The sequence below is a fragment of the Electrophorus electricus genome, chromosome 2 (genome assembly GCF_041902795.1).
Source record: "Electrophorus electricus isolate QZ-2024a chromosome 2, ASM4190279v1, whole genome shotgun sequence".
Classification (NCBI taxonomy): Eukaryota; Metazoa; Chordata; class Actinopteri; order Gymnotiformes; family Gymnotidae; genus Electrophorus; species Electrophorus electricus.
In genome coordinates this window covers 14,786,602-14,807,075 of record NC_137498.1, presented here as the reverse complement: position 1 = coordinate 14,807,075, position 20,474 = coordinate 14,786,602, and the positions used below count along the sequence as shown (strand labels likewise).

General features: G+C 39.7%; 1 non-coding gene across 1 annotated transcript; it reads right to left on the bottom strand.

Moving 5' to 3' along the window:
* Window positions 1–15,473: 15,473 nt before the first annotated feature.
* On the bottom strand, window positions 15,474–15,546 carry trnav-uac (transfer RNA valine (anticodon UAC)). Its single transcript has one exon. It is a non-coding gene; the product is annotated as a tRNA-Val (tRNA).
* Between the last annotated feature and the right edge of the window lie 4,928 nt (window positions 15,547–20,474).

The following is a 20,474-nucleotide window of genomic DNA, read 5'->3' as shown; positions in this document are numbered from 1 at the left end:
GCAAGAAACCTTTGGGCTATATACAAAATAGCTTACTACATACTGTATGCTGCATACTGGACTCATTATATACTGTATACTGTTTACTGTTCCCTGTAGTAGTATGATGCATAATATCCAGTGTGTAAAAAACACAAACCCAACAACACAAACACAAAAAGGTCATGCGAACGTATGAAGTTCTACCCACTTGTGATTTACCACCACAGTTGCATGATGAGATGCAGTACACCACAGAGACAGGCCTGGTCACGTACTGGATTAATTGGCCGTAGCAGTATGTCATCTGGGTATATTTTGCGTACTGGAAAAATTCATTTTGGTCAGACTAGTTTCCAAGATCTCTTCAGTAAGCACTCATTAACTAAAGAAAAATTGATCAACACACATTTATCATTTGTATTAAAAAGGGCAGGTGATGTATGTATGTGGTTACTCTCCTCAGCCACTTTATTAGGATCACCTTTACACTACATCGTTATCTGCTAGCTGCATTATATACCTGTGTGCAGTTCCACCGGCTTGTGTATAAACTTCAGACACACTGCTTTTCTTGTTACACACTCATACATGCCCTAAAGACACTACCACTGCAGAGACACTTGTTTGTTGAGAGTGGTCTACCATCCAGGTAGGATCCATTCAGCAGTGCTCCTGTGGTCACACACTAAACAGTGGTGCACACCTGTAAGACATGTGCACATATTAAATTACAGACTGCAGGTCTTTATTAAAGTGGCTGGTGAGTGTTTAAATGTTTGTGAATGTATAAAACAGATTACACACATGCTTGCATAAATTATATTTACATGTGCATTTATGGATTAAATGTATATTAAAATTAACACCTCTGCAATACAATACATTTATTGTATTAACACTTGTATTAATCCACTCAACAGGGTGTGCATTATTCTATATGTATGTGTGCTAATATTTTGTAATTGTGATCTTTTCTGCAGGATGATGTGATGTATTCTACTCTAGCCCATATAAACACCACCAGACCAGCACCCAGAGCAATGGATAATGGAGATAATACAGAATATGTCAATATCAAACTAAATTAACAAACCTGAACACACACACACACACACACACACACACACACACACACACACACACACACACACACACACACACACACACAGACTTTTATTGTATGGTATCTAGCCAGTGAAGTGTAGTTATGTTCTTCTGTCTTGGTTTCAGTGCTGTCTTTGTATAATTTTCTGTATCTATTGGTAATTGCTAATTAACTTCTAATTAGTTACTCCAGGTGTGGTTTCAGACTGGCATAAGTTAGGAATTGTAGGGGAGGACTAACAGTGACAGGGGCAGGACTAAGACTGATAACATTACAGTGTAACCACTCCAAGAACCAGAGTACTTGGGTTTTATTCCTCTTGATTTCATCTTCTACATGGGAAAGGAGGCTAACTGCTAAATCTAAATGTTAAATGCTGTAAACGTCAATTAAAATTTTCTCAGTCTGCAACTATAATTGTGACTCCTACAAGTATCATTTCCTACAAGTATCAAATGTCTGTACAATAATAAAAACAATTTATTATGTTTTATTACATTATGGATTTTTTCAGCAGAATGGTTTTTCTTCATTTTATTTGTGTATCTCTGTTGAAGCATTTTTGGATGTTTAATCTTTAAATTGTAGCACATTTTTATGTTAAGCAGGTCATTTTATAGTCAAATACCGTCCCTTGTCTGTACGCATCACTTCCACTGTGAGAGTCTATTGCTGTTTCATAAATAAAGAGCCAAAGCAGGACAGAGAGTTGTGGTTTCTGTTTATACCCACTGATAACCACATACATCATGAAGGTGTGTGTGGTGTAGTTCACTGACAGCAGTTGGATGTCACTGTCTGTTACTTTCTCTTTAGGACCAGGGTTGAACTCCAAAGTAGAGCAGATGGTTCTGCAGAATTGTACACAGTGTGAAACCAGATCAGTGACATGGAAACAGTCTCACTCAGACCTTTTTTCCCCAAACAGGTGACTCTGGTCCAGTTCTTGGTGTGAAAGGGTTTATATGTAGGCTGGTCATAGGAGGTAGTTGCTTAGGGCAGTAGAGCTGCATTGAAAAGGTTCTGCAAAATGAATTTATTTTGCTGTTGTAGCTGAGGCAGTTGGCTTGCTACAGCTTTATATGACATTATTACCTATATACTTATACTAAAATATAAATATTAGGAGTGCAGTGGTATGTGTTTTCATCCCAAATCACCCCATACACATTACAGTTCACTGTATGCAGTCATACAGAGAAAACACAGTAGTCTAAGTGTGAAGGCTAATGAACATAATGTGGAATCAAACTTCACATCTGCGATTTCCACTCCAAACCTTAAGCTGTAATCTATGAGCAAGTTAGCAACATGCTAGGCTAAATGTCGCTCAAGCTCGTTAGCGACATTTACTGAATCGTTAACACTATGAGCTGTTTCTTTCAAATCACCTGTGTGGGAAAGTTTCCCAGCAACCTGAGTGGTGGACGAGGACAGTGTGTTGGTGTTGTAGGGTGTGTGTGCTAAAACACATGAACATGCACATTCAACAGCATCACCCAGATGTGGCAGTTGTGTTTGTTGCTTTTGTCCTGTTGCACCAAACAGTGATGCCTAAATGGAGTGTGAAGAAGATCTCTTACAAGTAAGGTGCTTTTCAGGATGTGGAACTTGGAATCTTCTTCATATATGTATATATAATATCTGAAGAAGTTATATTTATTTCTGAGGTGGTTATTAGTAATGAGTGGAAATGTGCTCACTTGTTTATTTTTGTTTATTTATTCCTCACTTGGTTATTCTGTGTATGATTCAGCTCTTGGTCACTACACACTTGATCAGGAAGGCTGGACAGCCCACACACACACACACACACACACACACACACACACACACACACACACACACACACACACGACCATGTTACTTTTTGAGATTCATGAACTTTAAGTTCTGCTGTGATCCAGCTCTGAACCTCATGGTTTAATCAATAAATCACTAACTGACTCATGAGGGATTCTGAGGAACAATGTCATATTCACTCCAGTGACACTGATGTTTCAGAGAAAGCTAGATGCTCGAGGATAAAATGAAATGTGATTTTAATCAGAAAAGGATAATCCAACACAGTCAAACTCAGGCAAGGATCAGAACCAGTACTATAGGATAAACAGAGCCAGGGAGCATCACAGAAAGGAACTAAAGTCCAGGTTGAAATCCAGAGAGACAAAATATCCAGGCAGACAAATCCAGGAGGGGCACAAAACAGAAGTAAGCAATCAGAAATAGTTCAGAAATACAGAAAGCCAATATATAACATTTAAAACATTTAACTCACACTTTTATCCAAAGTAACTTACAGTTATAACTGAATACAATTTAAGCGATTGAGGATTAAGGGCCTTGCACAGAGGCCCAACAGTGGCAACTGGCAGCTTTCTAATTACTAGCTGAGTACCTTAACCACTGAGCTAACACTGCATATCACTCCATATGCACAGACATTACTTCCACTCTAATGACCTCAGCAGCTTTCTTCATTTAACCAAGCGTTTGGGTTTCCGCAGGATTATCAAGAAATGAGATACTCCGCTGTAATCTGTAAAGGCATTGGGAACGCAGCACACACTCAGGTGTGTCATACTCTGAACAGACTGATATTAAATGTTCAATTCATTTATTTATTCTTTTGTTGACATATTAAGGACTCACTAGCTGCATTAAGTCCATATAACTGCAACTTCCTAAACAGAGTGTCACATGAATATGACATTTTTGAATGGTGTATCATAATAAATAAAATCAAATTTATTTATGTAGTGCTTTTTAAAACAGAAATTGTCACAAAGCAGTGTTACAAATGTCCGAGTCCAAGCCCCCAGTGGCAAGGAAAAACTCCCTAGAGCATGAAGAAGAAACCTTGACTCGAAGGTGGGGCCCATCCTCCTCTGGCCGACAACAGTCACCACAATAATAACAATTTTAAGACAAAAGTAAAAAACTAATAATACAATTTAAAAAATAAGCAATTAATGTCTAGTCCAGTTTTCTAGATGTCCTAGTCTTGTCCCGATGGAGTGCACGTGTCCGAAACCCATCCGCAAGAGAACGTCCTTTAACGTCCATCAAGTAGTTGGCTGGGGTGGAGGTGTGGTGGGCTACAGCAAGGGACATCAGTGGGTGGAGGGAGTAGCCATGGCAGCTGAGATGGGTGTAGGCTCAATAACATCATGACATCAGGGGTAGGTGAACCTCGGCAGAAAGAGAGACTAAATTATTAGGCATGTCCAGGTACGAGAGTGTGAAAATGAGGGACTGTTTCTTAGTGAGAATGCTGGTGAGATTTAATTTTCTCTCCACTTTGTTTTATTCACAAAAGGTGACTTTGCAAAAAATGTTTTTGGTCACACACTTAGAAACACACACACACACACACACACACACACACACACACGTTCATATATAATTAATGAGGTTCTGACTGGGTCATCACCTCTTGTTTAATCTAATTTAATGAGCAATGAGAGACTGGTGGAGAGCAAACCAACACACATAAAAGCTGTGGTTGAAAAATCAGGGTTATTCCACTAAATATTGATTTGGGAATTATTATTTTTATTAGTGTTGTTTAAAAATTAATGTAAACTTGTTTTCTTTGCATTTTTGAGGTCTGTAAACATTGCATCATTTTTGTTATTTTGCCAGATGTTATGTTCTGCAAATGACAATATTTGTATTTGGAAATTTGGGAAAAATGTGTGAACCCCTAGCAAATCATGTTTATGAACTACCAGCGAAAGCCTGTGTGTGCTTTCTAGTCTGTCAGTCTAAACAGAGAAAACACAGTGTGAGTAGGAAACAGGTTTGTGCAGGAAACAGCTCCACCCTGTGGCCACACCATGCATGTGCATTTCACAGGGACAGCAGCTGGGTCAGAGTGGGTGTGTGCGCTGTGAAGTGAAGTTATAACAGAGTAACAGCAAGTCTTCTCAGGACCCACGTGGCAAGTTCAAGAGGTTTTATTGTCATTTCAGCTATATACAAGTACACAACAAAAACGAGACAATGTTCCTCCAGGACCATGGTGCAACATAAAAACAACAGTGCAACAGACCACATGCTACACAAGTGCAAACAGCCCAATATAGTGCAAAATGTCATTAAATAAACATTAAATAAACAATAATGTGTTTGGTTTTGTGAAACTGCTGATGAGAACATTAAAGAACAGAAGAGGTCTGGCCAAGCTCATTTGTTCCCAGTTCCTCTCTGCTGGGTGGACATTAGGGTCTGTTGGACTGAAGTACTGCTGAGAGAGTTCTGGAGTCAGTGTGTGTCCACAGTGGTGGTGGAGTTCTGGGTGTAGAGTTGTCAGTGTGTGCTGGGAGGTCAGTGGTGTTTTCAGTTTGTGTTTTCTCTTCACTGTGCTTCATCTCACTGAAGGTGAGTGTGAAATTCTCTCTTAATGCTGAGTGATATGAAACTACATTTTATATGAAACTGTACATTTATGTGTGAGTCGGTGAGTCTTTCTCATCTTTCCTCTCATCAAAATTTGATTCAATGTTTGCTTCACAAATAATCATTGGTCACTCCTGCATTTTGTGACTTAATTTTAAATACACAATAAAGCTTCAAAAGGATTACCCTGATTACCTTAATTTACTGTTTAATTTACTGTTTAATTTATGTTTCTGCAGGCTGCACTCTGGTAAAGAGTAGAAGAACATTACATATCCGAGCACATGTAGGAGACTCAGTACAGCTGCCCTTTTCCTGCACTGAACCACACAGCAGACCTGAGAGTTTTACCTGATATAAACACCAAAACTCCAGTTATACTGAGATCTCCAGTGAGACTGAACAGTACAGAAACAGAGTTCAGCTGGCTACTGCTCACTCTCCAGGAAATCTCTCTCTACTCATATCACACCTGACTGAAGAGGATGAGGGAGACTACAGGTGTTTTATTAATGGGAGTGAATGCACAGACATGCAACTCACTGTTACAGGTAAAAGGCATCACATCTCTATTTCTACTGACTTAACAAAACTCATTTTATACTAAACTGTATGTTGCTTTTTTAAACATACACTGCAAATGTCTTTGCCATCTCATTGTAGGTCAACACTATTAACATTCTAAAGATCACCATGGAGTTGTATTTCTTAATCACATGATTATTATGATTACATGACAGTTTATTTGAACTGTGTGTCTATAATGATTTGCTTTGGTTCCTGTGTGTTCCACTGACTGCACATCCACAGCTGGACAGACGAATCTACAGGGTCATGTGGGAGGGTCTGTTCTACTGCCCTCTCCTGGACTGCACTACACACCAAACCACACACTCTTAAAGGGACCTTCCAGAGACAAAGAAATCTACCCCACTGACCAGACTCAGCGTTACACAGGCAGAGTTCAGCGGCTCAGTTATTCTCCAGGAAATGTGTCTCTACTCGTATCACAACTGACTGAGGAGGATAAAGGAGTGTATGTGTGTTCCCTGAACAGTAATGTTGTCAGGAGAGTGTTACTTGATATTACAGGTAAATGAACCTGCTGCTGTTTTCATTTAGTCCATATGCAGTTTTGAGATGAACAGAGATTTAATGTTCTCTCTCTTTCTCTCTCTCTCTCTCTCTCTCTCTCTCTCTCTCTCTCTCTCTCTCTCTCTCTCTCTCTCTCTCTCTCCCCACTTTCACTACAAACTCTACTCCAGTGACCAAAGTCCAGACTAGACCAATACCTTCAACCACATCATATCAAGCACCTACTGGAACACACAATACAGAGACCCCAGATAAAGGTAAGAGGTCATAGTTCTGATGTGTTTTGATAAGATGTGAAGATACAATGTGAAAGCTCGGCTGTGTCTTTAGTGAAATAGTAACATTTATTCACATTTTATTTGTTACATTGCACACATTCTCTCTCTCTCTCTCTCTCTCTCTCTCTCTCTCTCTCTCTCTCACACACACACACACACACACGTTCCCTCCTTATTTATATTTTCCCATTTACAGATTCAGATTCTGCCAGAATGTATTAATTCATCCTCATTCCTGTTCTGCTGCTGTTAGGAATTGGAGTTATCTACTGGAGATACAGAGGTACACACACACACACACACACACACACACACACACACACACACACACACACACACACACACACACACATGTTGTGCTTACTGTGCCTCATTCTGTCTGCTTTCATTCTGTAGTTCAGAGATGTGGGCAGAGGGAGAGCAGAGACGTGAGGACACAGGTGAGTACACACTCCCCCTTAAGACTGACAGCACGCTGCGTTCGCTCTATTCTAGCTGAACCCATATGGTTCATTAACATGCTTGCACACAAAAGCCACCTCAAAATGCAGGACACAGGCAGGGTAGCATGCTTTTCTCAGCTGTTACATCACTGAACACTGCCCCATTTTAAAGGGTCTTTTCAGCTTTCTTCCTTCATTCTGAAGGCACAAATGGTCTATTCTGTCAGACTTTCAATTTATCACACCCACAGTCCATGTTTACATGTACAGTATAAGGCAGATGTTGTTATCAATATCATCTCACATGTTTATCAGTATGACAGTATGTGTGTTCTCAATCAAACCCATGACTCTCGTGTTACCAGCACCTGTCTACCAGGTGAGCAGATAAGCAGGAGATGGATTACTGGATATTGTACAGAGAACTTCACACTGAGACCTGTTATAATTGTGAACTTGTATAGAAATATATGTGTGTGTGTGTGTGTGTGTGTGTGTGTGTGTGTGTGTGTGTGTGTGTGTGTGTGTGTGTGTGTGTGTGAGTATTAATGTTTATATTTTCTCTGGATGATGTAATGTACTCCACTCTAGCGCACAGTAACACAACCAGAACAGCAAAGGTCGAAGACACTGCAGATAAAAGAGAATATACCACCATCAAACTTAACTAATACACACACACACACACAGTGTCATTAATTCTACATAGTTTTCCTTTGTTATTCATTTAAATTTAAAATAAACAAATAAACAAAAGTTCTGAATTAACTCAGTGTGTTTTTTGATTACTGATAGTTTCCTGGCAATTTTCTTACACACGGCTTCAAAGTGTTTAACGACCAATCCAAGCACACGGTGTAGTTTAGCACAAGAAGAAGCTTCGCACGTGTCTATGATGATGGTGTAGGACACAGCATGGGCCGATGAAGGTAGTGGATGCAGTGTGGAGAGGTGATGTCATTGGTGGGCGGAGTTTGATAAATGCTAATGTATTATCTGCACACTTCTTATGTCTGTTTAACATGGAGATTATGTAGGTATGGCAGGTGCTGGAGTCTCAGTTAGAAACTCCATAAGTTTATAGCTAACTTTATGTACGTTTGTTTTGTGAAATTCATAGAATGGTGAATGATTAGTTTTCTTTGAGCTGTTAGTCACAGTTTCAGTTCCCACTGCTTCAACAAGTGATGGCTGCAGAGCTCCATTTTTTAAGGCCTGCTTTTGTGATGCGAGGAGGTAAAGCAGGATGCGAGGAAGAGTCATGTTACACACAACAAACATTTATTGTGATACACAAAAGACATCTAAGTGGTTAGCAGGCTAACCGGGTTTAAACATCAACAACACTTATACTCAGACACAAGACTTATATACATGCATACTAATGACACACAATAAGGAGCAGGTGTGAAACACAGGGAGGGCATAGCCATACAGATAAACACACACACACACACACACACACACACACACACACACACACACACACACACACACACACACACACACACACACGTTTGGGGGGAGGGGCCGTACCATGACAGCTTTCCTAACAAAGGTTCACCAACCCCAGGAAGGAGGCAGGACGCAGGAAGTGTTTATCTGGGCAAACCAAGAATTAGAGTTATAACATTAGTGTAGTTCAAATCACTTGCAGATTTACAATGAACCCACTTACACAAATATGGTAGTCAGAAAATGTAAACTGTGCACAAAAACTGTAAACTGTAAACTTGTACAGCACTTTCTTAAACCCAGTTTATAAACAGCTTTACAGGGAATAGAATGAATAATAAAGCTTATTACATCCTGAGATCTCTCATCTTATTTGCAAAAATAAAAAATAAAAATAAATGAAAGTTGAACAATTTAAATAATACAATGCAAAATTAAATTAGGAATTAATCATTTAAAGTAAAAGGCAATTTACATGATTAAATGATTATAAATAGACATAGCACATTATAAATAAGAAAAGGGAAGACCTTTCATACAAAGCACTTAATGCATTATGAATGTTCAGAACATTTTGCATCCATCAAGTCTTTATGGGCACTTGTAATACCTTATAGCATTATTTTAAAAAGATTTTGTAGTCTACTTTGAGTACATGATTTAAAGGATTAAAGGGTTAAAGGTTATGATTTGAAGCTTCAGTGTCTCACTCTGTCTGGATCAGAGCTGCTCTTTAAGGATAAATCCTGCATGAGTTCACATGCCAGCGTTTCTCCAGGATCGCTCTGATGTGCTGCACTCGTCTGTAATATTAAAACCCAGTGACAGAGCAGTGCAAGAACAGCTGACTCGAGCACTAGATAATGCTTCATATCAAAAAGTCAAAGATGAATGCTCATTGGTAGTGTGATTTTGTGCAGTAATACATTTAATGTTTTGTGAAAATAAGATAAGGCATTAAAAAACAAAAGTAATAAATGAACGAAGGTTTAACAAGGATACACATTGTCACTGATGCAAAATGCCTCCGTCACAGTATCCCTACTGTATTTCTTTCTCAGTAGCTCCACCTAGTGGAGGATTTAGTGCTGGGTAACCTTGAATGAGTATGTACAAATACAAATACAAGATTTTTATAATCCATTCATATTTTAATAAAACTGATGAAGATCTTAAACTGAACTGCTGGCCGAGCCAAAGACTGTCAGATGGAGTTTTTTTTTTTTTTTACATTTTTTATAAAGAATCTAAAGTCATCTAGTCAACTGACCAGACAAACCGTTACACTGATAGAATTCAGCTGGTTACTGCTCCAGGAAATTTCTCTCTGTTCATATCTGGTCTGACTAAAGAGGACTGGGGACAGTACAGGTGTAGCATCAGCAGTCATCATCTTATAGAGGTCCAACTCCAAGTAACAGGTAAACCAACCTCTTGTATATTTATAGTATGCATGAAATGTTGACTACCCTTAGTGACTGGTCTGTACCAATAACTATCGTACTATGAATAAAAATACAGTCAACTAGACAAATATGGAATGCTATTCTTATCTAAAATATGAATCTGAACCCACTGATGCAACACTAATAGATCACAGACCTGAAACACTCAGAAATAAAATATGACATTCTGTTTGTGCTTTATTTTAATCTCCCCATATTTAGTCCAAGGTGCCTGGGTCATGTGGTCAGAAACTGACCAGTGATAAAATAGTGAATCTCTAACACAAAATATTCATGGCAACAGATAGGCTGTACTTTCTAACTGTGGACATACTAGGTGTTTCTTTTAGAGTATAAACACCCTGGATTTGTGGCTGACATGAGGCATATAAAGACATTTAGATTTCAGCTCTGGTTGTTTGAGCACCAAGTTTCAAGAATCATTGAGAAAATACACTGCCTGACCAAAAAAAGGTCACACACTCTAATATTTCATTGGGCCGCCTTTAGCTTTGATTATGGCATGCGTTCGCTGTGACATCATTTCCACAAGCAAGTCACAACATTTATTTGTGTCCAGAGTTGCATCAATTTTTTCCCAAGATCTTATATTGATGATGGGAGATTTGAACCACTGTACAAAGTCTTCTCCAGCACATCCCAAAAATTCTCAATGGGGTTCAGGTCTGGACTCTGTGGTGGCCAATCCATGTGTGAAAATGATGTCTCATGCTGGTGAATCACTCTTTCACAATTTGAGCCTGATGAATCCTGGCATTGTCATCTTAGAATATGCCCATGCCATCAGGAAAGAAAAAAAATCCATTGATGGAATAACCTGGTCATTCAGTATATTCAGATAGTCAACTGACCTCATTCTTTGGGCACATAACGTTGTTGAACCTAGACCTGACCAACTGCAGCAACCCCAGATCATAGCACTGCCCCCACAGGCTTGTACGGTAGGCACTAGGCATGATGGATGCATCATTTCAGCCGCCTCTCTTCTTATCCTGATGCACCCATCACTCTGGAACAGGGTAAATCTGGACTCATCAGACCAAATGACCTTCTTCCATTGCTCCAGAGTCCAATATTTATGCTCCCTAGCAAACTGAAGCCATTTTTGCTGGTTAGCATCACTGACAAGTGGTTTTCTTAAGGCTACACAGCTGTTTAGTACCAATCCCTTGAGTTCACTTCGCATTGTGCGTGTGTAAATGCTCCTACTTTCACTATTAAACATGTCCATGAGTTCTACTGTTGTTTTTCTATGATTTGATTTCACTACACGTTTAAGTGATCGCCGAGCATGATCATTCAAGATTTCTTTCCGACCACATTCCTTCTTCGAAGATGATGTTTCCGCACTGTCCTTCCACTTTTTAATAAGGCATTGGCCAGTTCTTAACCTGATTCTAGTAGTTTCAGCATCTCCTTAGATCTTTTCTCTGCTTGATGTATGCCAATAATTTGATACTTCTGAAACAGATTAACATCTTTTCCACGACGACAGAATGTGTCTTTCGATATGGTTGTTTAACAACTGAGAAGGTACTCACTGCATCAGTTAGGGTTAAATAACTTGTTTCCATCTGAAACATAATCACTTATGCAGTAATTATCCAATGGGAGGCTCTTAACTATTTGCTTAGTTAAATCCAGGTGGTGACCTTTTTTTTTTTGGACATGTAGTGTATGATTCACAGTATTAAGTCCCACCTCTTTGTATCTGCAATTATTTGATTCTCTCACAGAAAATGATTGATTTGTATTTAAAAGAAAAGGCAATTTGCTTGCTTCAGAAAGGAAACACTGCACCTACAGAGCCCTGTAGCCTCAGACTAAGCTGTTGTATTACCACCACTGACACACAGCAAACTGACACACAGGAAACTGAACATTTCTGCTTGTACAAATTGTAAATCCATCAGTTCTGTAGTATAAAATCTAAAGCTAAATGTACAAAATACATAACAGCCCTGAACCCTCATTACTTATAACTGATCAGACTTTGCTATTCTTGCAGAGCCTCCATATAAACCTAGAAAGCCTAAGAGAGAGTAATGGAATTTACAAACTGTCAAAAAAATGATTTATTGCTTGATTTGTTTTGACCCTCCATATATATATATATATATATATATATATATATATATATATATATATATATATATATATATATTATTATTATTATTATTATTATTATTATTATTATTATTATTATTATATGATTTATGATGTGACAATATTATATGAAAATAAATTAAAACACAATGAGGGATCCTCAAAATAGTTTTATTGACTTAAAAAAAAAATGTAATTGTGAAATATTCCAGTGATTAAAGTAAATAAAACTTCCGAGTCTTAAACGAATACGTACCACCCAGTCTTTAATGTCCGCTCCGCTCTGCTGCCGCTCATGTAGACATACTCAAACCTGCGTATGGGACTCCAGTGTGTGTGTGTGTGAGTGTGGGGGTGGCTGTTTCATTCTCTCTCTCTCTCTCTCTCTCTCTCTCTCTCTCACTCACCCACTCATTCACCCCTCCCACTCCCTCCCATTGGTTGATTCTCTAGAGGTTACACCGCCTCACCCCCCCCCCCCCGCCCCCCAACATGCAGGAAAAACTTTCTGACAAAATATGATATAAGGTGAAAAAAAAACCTCCTCCCAGGGTCAGAAATACACTCCTCATTTGACTCCTCAATTTTGCCGCCTTTTCTTTCTACCCAACCACCCGGTCTGACCAATCCCGTGCAGCGTGCAACTCCTCCCACAAAACCAGACCCTCGTACCCGCTCATTTAAATTTAGTTGTACCCCAGATGTTTGAGTAGGAATCATTGAAATAATTCTTTAATAGTGAAATAATGTGATTAAAGAAAATAAAATTTTTTAGTCTCATACTACACCAGTTTGTCTCCACTTTCTCTATCTGTTCAGTGTCCTCTCTGACACACACTCTGCAGTCAGAGGTCATTGACTCTCTCTCTCTCTCTCTCTCTCTCTCTCTCTCTCTCTCTCTCTCTCACACACACACACACACACACACACACACACACACACACACACACACACACAAAACTCTCCCACGACACCTCTTCACTTCTTATTTGCCAGATGTATTCAAACAAGGCAATAAGCAAACTTTTCAGAAAACATCACAAAGTTTTAATTTATTTATTTTTTGTCTGATCTCTAACCATTGTGGTTACTCTATAAGTTTTATCACACAAGGTTTTTGTCCGTTATCACACGTTGTACTCTTACCACTTTCAGTGCATTCCACAACTGAGAGCGGTGTTGGGGGAGGGACGTAATTTACAACTTCTATCCGAAAACCATTTCTATCCCCACCGACTTTTTCTTAAAGCCGTGTTTTCGGTATTTCACTCATTTAGTTCACAACAGGTAAGCAATTCAGTAATGCTTAACTAATTCATGCTATACCTTATATTAGTATAAGTTACCAAAAAGGCTGACGTGTATTTAGCTATTTATTTAGCTAATGGATGAAATACTTTATCGTGCGTTGTATGATTTAACTCAGTGGGGCTTAGCGTCGTAATTAATTTCAGGTCTAGATAAAACATACATTTTAACAATCAATGCGTATTATCTACAAGCTATCGTAAGTATTCTTTTGCGAGCTATCTAGGAAAGGATATTGTCAATGTTTTTATTCTGATGATTAATGGTCAATATGTAATATGACCGCTATGCCATAGAGTACGTGAAACATTTTGATCGACTAAAACTCTTTTGATCGACGGCTATTCTTATTCTCAGGGCTAGCTAAATAGAAAAACTTTAGCTTCGAAGTGGGTGAATCTATTTACTTAAATTAACCAGTACATGACCTGACATAAATGCGGTTTTGGTATAAAGGATATCATTATGGTGATGTTTTCTACTCATGGTCTATAAGTCTGTTCTATGTATTTCCATAGTTTCCGACGTTCACGACTTCCTTGACTCTGTGGAGAGAAATGCCGCCCAAGGTAATTTCTTATTTGTGAACTTTTATAAATTTTAATTGTATGTATTTGTTTTGTTTACATTTTTGTTACTTTTATTTGCAGATATAAGGACATAAGCTGATGAAACAGTTCATATATTGAATGAGTTGTTACAAGGTAATCTTTTCTAGAGTGCGTCTACCATATGTTAAAAGATCGCTTTATGTCTAAAAGTTTATGCAGTGCGTTAATTTGTCACACAGGCAGAGGGGGTGAATCCCTCTACTGTCATCCACTATTCATCGAGCCCTCTGGCGGAGCTCACAAATATTTCACCTCTTACAACCGGCAACGTCTACAGAAACGTATACAGAGGTCACTGTGGCTTATAACATACATCTAAATAATTCTAGGCCTATTCACGCTGTTCAACCACACTAACCTGTAGGCCACCATCTCCACGTAAGTATATTTTTAAAAGCATGTTTATTAATCGCATTTATACTAGAATAATTGGATCAACTTTCTTTTCTAAGATGACTCGGACGACGAGGATGATTGACAGCTGTCAAATCAACCAATCAAATCAAGCAATAAATCATTTTGACGGTTAGTAAATACCATTACTCTCTCTGTTCACAAATAGCTGCCATTTTATGCAAATTTCGTGGGTATGTTGGATAGCCTAAAATGGGTTTTACGAGCAGATGTACTTAAAATTTAAATGGTTTACAATTCTAATTTTTCAGAAATATCTGATTCAAAGTTGCAGAAAAAAATGCTGCTTTCCAGCATTTGCTCATTTTTTGGGCTTGAAAATCATAGTTTTAAATCTGGCTAAGCAGTATGACTTCTCAAGCATTAGGATGCAAAATTCAGACAACCCCACCAAAGTTCTCTTGTTTCTTACCCTTCGAGAAACAGACTGTTGCTAACTGGGCATAATATGAAGAGTTTTACTTTATCTCTGTAGTTCTCTCATTGGCATTTAGAGCATAACCTATTGCACAAATTCTGTATGCTTGACATTGCCTTGCAAGGATTTTTTCTTTGCCATAGACTTGATGAAAGTAACTTTTAAAATTGAGCTAATTAGCATAAACCTTTTTAGGAAACAAAATAAGGACACACTCACTAAAGTTAATACTTCCTGTACTAATGTTTGAAAGACTTGAATTTGCATAGACATTATGCTACGAGTTTTAATTCATCAGTTTGGCGATTAGTTAAGGAGCCTGACTTTGCTCTGTGAAGAACAGCCCTCCATTCAACTGTAAGGACAGCAGTTAGACATTTACCAAGAAAAGCGTTTCAGCCTGGTATTGAACCAGGCACTTTCTGCATGTAAAGCAGACATGATAACCACTACACTACAGAAACCATACAGCAAGGGGACTTCTGGATCCATCCAGCATTTCCTCCCTTTTGGTGCCTGAAAGGCATAGTTTAAAAACTGGCTTGAATTGTCTTCTCCCCATTAGGATGCAAAATTCAATCCCACCAACCAACGTTTTCTTGTTTCATTGCCTTTGAGGGACAGAATGTTACTCTCTAGGAATAATATGATGAGCTTTACGTGATCACTGTAGGCTGTGGCCTGCAGTGTTTACTCTGCTCAGTAAAGCCATACATTTCAAGCTGCATGCGACTCCCATCTTGCCTGCTTCTCAAAACTCACATTATGGTTTAATATATATTTGAAGTACAGTTGTTTTCTATTGATTTTGATTTCATTTCAAGAAACGTCAGTTGTACTGCGTTTATTTCACCATCGTCTCAACAACATATCAGCAAGAATGTGTTCTGATTGTCATTAAGAACATAATATGATTAGATTTATAGATCAAAACAACAATTAATCAAATTATATTTATCAAATGGAGCAAAATGAAGCTTGTGAAGAAAATACTAATATTTTCTTAATACACTTTCAAGAAGTAGTGGGGACAATGTAACGCAGTTCAGAAATTGATGGGGACAGGGTAAATTGCATCTGGCAGTTGTCTCGTGTATTTCCAATGCTCTGCCTCATGAGCTGAAAACTAACTTTGTGGTGTACCATGTTACGCAGGTTTTAAACTAACATGGATTTTCGCTGAAACAGAATCCATCCTTATAACCAACGACATAGACATCGGCACCATTCCCCCACATCACAGTGTCACCCCTTTCCACATGGACACCACAAGGCGGCAGATGAGGAGATGATGGGAGAGTGGCTGAGGAAGATGAGGGAGGAGCAGCAGACACTGAAGGAGGAGAGAGACATGGCAGGTTCTCCTGCAGATGTGAGTGAATGTATCTATTTTCATCCAGCATTCATTTTATGCATCATCTATAGGTTTTCTGTTTATCTGTCTGGAGTTGGTATTCTCAAAGCATTCCATTCTTAATATCATGGTAACCAGAATGAAGTCATTTTAATGACTTAACATGTCAGAATAATCTTGGCTCTGCAATGGGAAGCACTAATTTTTGTGTTAGATATGCAGGTAGCAGTCTATAGCAGACTATAAACTTAAGAGAACTCGAATGAATAGTGAATCTGAGAAGATATGGTAGTAGGAATAACACACTTTAATAGCAAAAGCAAATCCATTCACAGCCACTTATAAAAACATCTGTTTTCCTCAACACACAATCAGCTTTTTCATTCATGAAGCAAAGTGATGGGAATCAGGAACCAGTTCCAAATTGCCCGATCCATCAGAATTATACGACTCCGAGATGAAGACTTCTTTTTAGCATTGCTTGTGCATTTTTCTGAATTAGGCATTGTGCAAAACTAACATTGAGTGTCATGATTTCAATCTCTTACAAACATGCAAGAAGGTGTCATGGAGGAGAGGCGTGGCTTCTTTTCATGAAAAAAAGATAACAGAGGTGCATGGATTGTCTGGAATATGACCATTTCAAGTAAGAGTGGAATCACAAGACGTATGTCGAAACATCTTCCGATGCAACTTGGTCCAACATTCCAGAAATACCATGTGCTGCTGCTTCCCAGTCGAGCAGGATGTCCCATCCCCCAGATAAATATGCTGCATTAGAATAAAGTTAACACTATGCTGCCAGGCTTAGCAAGTTATTTCTTTGATTAAATGAAAATGAACACTGTACAAACCTCCTCTACTTTCATGCATATTAGATGAGGATGGACACACTGTTGCTCCAGCCAGCTGGAAGACTCAACATCAGCCCCCAGCTGAAAGCTCCATCTCATGCTTGCTGCACAGTGATGGAGAGTGAGCATAGCAGGGGTGAATGCATCACTGTGCCAGATAGGCAGGCAGGGAGGCAGACAGGCAAGTAAACTGGGCAGGCAGGTGGGCAGGTGGCAGGGTAAGCAGAGAGGCTGGGGAGGCAGGGAGGCAGGGAGGGAGGGAGGGTGCACAGGCAGGCAGGCAGGGAGGGTGGTAGGCTGGGGAGGCAGGGAGGGAGGGAGTCTGGGAAGACAAGCAGGCTGGCAGACAAGCAGGGAGAGATGGAGGGAGGGAGGGGGCTGAGGAGTGAGGGAGACAGGCAAACAGGGAGGGAGGCAGACTGGCACATAAGCTGGGCAGGCAGGCAAGTGCGTGGGCAGGAGGGTAAGCAGAGAGGCTGGGGAGGCAGGCAGGCAGGGAGAGAGCAAGAACACTGGGTACACTGGGGAGGAAAGGAGGGAGGCAGGAAGGGAGGGAGGGAGTCTGGGGTTACATGTGGCCAGATGAACAGAATGTATTCCAAACCTCCCCCAGGAGTCTGGGTCTCCATTCAGATCTACCGGCCATGGGTAGCCCCAGCCTCCCCTCGGTGTCTGGGTCTCGATTCTAATCATGTGGCCACATGTATTCCCAGCCTCCCCTGGAGTATGGGTCACATGCTGCTTGTCTGGCCTCATGTATCCCCAGCCTCCCTCCCTCCCACCCTGGCTGCCTACCTGCCTCACTGCCTCCTGAGCCTCCCTCACTCCCTCCCTCCCTGTCAGCCTCCCTGCCTCCTTCTCTCCCCAGCCTCCCTCCCTCCGTGCCTTCCCTCTGTGCTTCATCATTGTTCTCCTGTTAGCCATTCCTTAGTGTTAAGTTTCCTTAGTTGCCTTGTTATCAGCCTCGCCCTGTTAGCCTGTTTAGTCTTCTGATTCTTTCCCTCATTCTATTCTGTGTTGTTTTTCTTGTTCATTTTTTTATATTAAACTTCTTATTTATTTGTTAATCCTGTCTGTTCGTTTACTCATTCTCTTTAGGGTTTGCATACTCATTGTTCCAGTTCACTCTCACATCCGAGGCATTGTTACTTTGTATATGTGTTCACCCTCAGCCTCCCAACCATTACACTCATGTGGTTCCTTATTTCCCAAAATCCAGATGTATTATTAAGTACATTTTAAATAGAAAAATAAAGATGCAGACTCGAGAATTAATTGGAGAATAGCAGGCCCTGTGTTTTTGCTGTTCGATATAACATACAAACAAGGCATATGGTAAATATGCTGCGTTAGAGTAATGTGAACGCCACACAGGCAGGTTTAGCAGGTTATTTCTTTGACTAAATTAAAATGAACGCTGTGCAAACATTCTCTGCTTTCATCCATTTTAGATGAGGATGGACAGACGGTTGTTCCAGCCAGCTGCAAGACTCACCGTCCCCCCCCAGCTGAAAGCTCCATCTCATGCTTGCTGTGAGTGTGGCAACGGTGAACACGTCACTGTGCCCATCACTGCATCATGGAAGAGACACTGAGACACTGTGATGAAGAGGAGGAAGAGGACTACACTCAGATCATTATTATGATCATGTGGCATGGTTTAAAACATGAAGCTTCAATAAAGCCATTAAACTAAACCATTTGGTGGTACTAATATAATAATAGTAAACTTTAGTTGTATACAACTTTTTAAAATTATAGTACAAGATAAGAGTACACACAATCAAGATAAAAAAAAAACCAATGATAAAAACCTGGATAATAAAATCATAGAACATAAAATCTGTTCAATATAAACTGTATAATATAAACAGTGAAATAAATTTGGTAAGAGAGATAAAACTAGACAGATTTACAATATAATTTTTTTTTTTACGTTCCATGTAATTTTCATACGCCCAAACTGTGATGGAGTTTGCAGATCGGTGCCCTTCAAAACTATTTAGAATGAAAGAGCTCAATAGCATTTATGGCAGACCCCAACCACCAGGCCCCACCCACCAGGCCCCACCCCACAATCTTTACATTCACTGTATATAAAAGATAAATATGTTTCTATGATTCTATGTTATATATGTTATATATGTAAAGTATAATAATGCTATAAGGATGGATGAAATGAAGGGTCAGTATCACTGCCCAGACAGAACACATATTGCATCTGAGAAAGAAAGGTCAGACTACATCAGGAATCCACCAGAGCCAAACTGTAATGTGGACATTGTGTGGTCCAGCTGTGGCCATGCAGATGATGGTCATGACTAAGGTAACTACTGTCATCCACTGCTTGAGGCTCACCTAACTTCGTGGTAAGCTACCATCAGACAGTATGCTCACAAATGTAAATGCAGCAATAAGCACAACCTGTATAACTGAAACCAACAAACTGGTATATACCACTGTAGTAGTTAAGCTCAAGATCCTAGCATACAGAATGCAAGCAACAGGCCACTTCCACTATGCCCCCTGGAAACAGAGGTTTGAAACCAATATAAAGCCAACTTGAAGTCAGCTAATTGACAGATCTTCAGAAGGAGATAAAGACCAAATATGTGGCCTGGTTACAGAATAAATATAATGGGTGGCCCATAACTTAGGATCTAGAGTCTGGTAAACAGAGGTCAAAAGAGTGGTCAAGAGGCTTTTTATTGTCTTTCTGTGATGGCGGCGGGTGAATGGAAGCGAGAGGTGGGTCAGCAGCGAGGTAATCTTTATTCTCCATAGGTTGTCCGTGATAGAAGCATGGAACCTCAAATACAAATACAGAGGAGCTAGTCTTCCTCTAGACAATTGATCATGCATTGTTCGACCCACACGTAATAGGACCGCTAATGTGCAGCTCCGTCTCCGCGGATCTGGGGGTTAAAATAGAGCAGGGAGTGAATGTGGAATGGGTGAAAATAATTAGTAATCAGGGGATTGTGAACGGGGCAGGTGCGATGAGTAGTCCTTAGCAGGGGTGGGTGTGTCTCCCCTGCTAACTGGCTGACCAACCGTGAAACTTTCTAGCTATAAACAGGTAATTAAATAATGCTCCTACAGTACCATGATGCAACACAAAAGGAGAACATGTGTAAACAATAAATATGAAATACAGCACAAATATTAACATATAGGCAACTTC